Source organism: Nomascus leucogenys, chromosome 2 (assembly GCF_006542625.1).
Source record: "Nomascus leucogenys isolate Asia chromosome 2, Asia_NLE_v1, whole genome shotgun sequence".
Taxonomy (NCBI): Eukaryota; Metazoa; Chordata; class Mammalia; order Primates; family Hylobatidae; genus Nomascus; species Nomascus leucogenys.
Window position 1 is genome coordinate 73,830,912 of NC_044382.1, and position 1,893 is coordinate 73,832,804.

General features: G+C 41.9%; 1 pseudogene; it reads right to left on the bottom strand.

Moving 5' to 3' along the window:
* Nucleotides 1–409: 409 nt before the first annotated feature.
* LOC115837058 lies at nt 410–1,622 on the bottom strand (annotated as a pseudogene).
* Between the last annotated feature and the right edge of the window lie 271 nt (nt 1,623–1,893).

A 1,893-nucleotide genomic window follows, 5' to 3' on the forward strand; every position in this document is an offset into this window, starting at 1 on the left:
CTCAAGTTTTAGGTGACAAAATAGCTAATTACTGTTAAAATGTCACCAAAATTAGTACCATTACTCTGAAAATCAACTATTTCCAACAGAAAAAAAATTTAAGTTACCTTTTACAAGAACTATGCTGTAACTTGCATTTTTAAGGGTCTTATATCTCTTCAGTATTATAACAAACCTCTTTGTTAGATTTCAAATTAACTAATTCTAACCCAACCCAAATGGAAAACTGCTCACATTTATCAGCAAGAAATACTATTGCACATTATACTCATATGTGAAGAATGTGTGCTTCCCCCCATACCCCCCAAAATGAATTACATTTTATGAATTACATTCTAGTATCTGAATTTATAACACTCAAAGTTCTTATGCTCTTCCACTGAACAAGTATATTAATACACTCGTAGCCTCAAAATACTTCATGAACTCTGAAGTGAATCTCTATGGTGGGAGCTTCCTTTGTGAAATGAATTCGGCTCGTCACCTCCAAACAAATATCCCCAAGTATCTAAACAAATTTATTTTGCTCCTTTCCAATCCAAGATCGTATTGGATCACATACTTGACAAAGTGTTACATGGATGTGTGTTTGTGCAAATTCTTTCAAGACTTGTGGATAAGTAACCCACGTATTGCTTCCTTGGGAATGACCACCATCCAGCCAATACATTGTTCTTATGCTTTTAATGAAAGCATCTATGTTCTTGTCTTTCTAGGCTTCTTTCCATTCAAAAAGAAACTGATTCAAAACAACGCAACCTTTATTGAATCCAGTCAAAGTAAAAGATGCATTCTTTAGTGATGGTGGATAAAAACCCATGGCCAACTCATCAGGTTTTTCACTGGTCCTTTCTTTTTCTCCCTGGAAATGATTTGTAGTATCAGACTACAATTAGATGCTGCGGAGTCCTTATTCCAAACATTGAAATTTTTATTTGATAAACTACTCTAACTTAAAAGCATTAACTAATAACATATAAAGGTGCTTAAAAGCTCCAGAGTCACTATTCTGTTCTGGGGAACCAAACTTACTACTTTTCACAAAATTATCATGGCAGCTGAATTTCTGCAAATGCATTCGGGAGCACTTCATCACTCAAATATAGATATTGGGGAACCGGTGGGCTAAAATGGTAGCAACATTTTCTAGACTCCAATTTTCCCATTGGTAATTCACAGGATGACAGTCATAATTTCATGGTGATTCTGCACATCCCTGAGGAAAGAGAGGACATGGTGGATGCGGCTCCTCCCTCGCCCGCTCCCCAGAGATGTCCCGCTGCTCCAGGCCCTCCCTGGCCGCCGCCAGCAGGAGCAACTCGGCGCTGTGATGCGGGTTGGCTCCTGGCATGGCGGACTGGGCAAGCTCTGAGGCAGCGCCCGACGACTGAGCGGGAGCATCGCCCACCGCAGCTGCAGCTGAATTCGTGGTTCTGCCCTGAGAGCAGGACCAGGCATCTCTAATTCCAAGCTGTGGCAGCAGAAGCAGCAGCCGCGGGGACCGCAAAAGCCCGAGCTGTTGGGAGGCAGAGGGTGGGGGATCCTGAGGGAGGGACTACGCAGGAAACCCAGCTGTAGGGGCCCGCGGCCAGGCCTGAAGCCAGCCGGAGCTGGGGGATCATGTCAGAGGGGGACTTCAGCCCGCAGCACAGGATTTCATTCTTTCTATGGTTAAATCCTATTCTATTGTGTGTATACACCACATTTGGTTTATTCATTTATCACTGTTGGGACACTAAGATTGATTCCATATCTTGGCTATTGTCAATAGAGCTATGATAAACATGGGAGTGCAGATATCTCTTCAATATACTGATTTTATTTCCTTTTGATACATAATAGTGGGATTGCTGGATGGTATGGTAGTTCCATTTTTAGGTTTTTGCTTTTTGT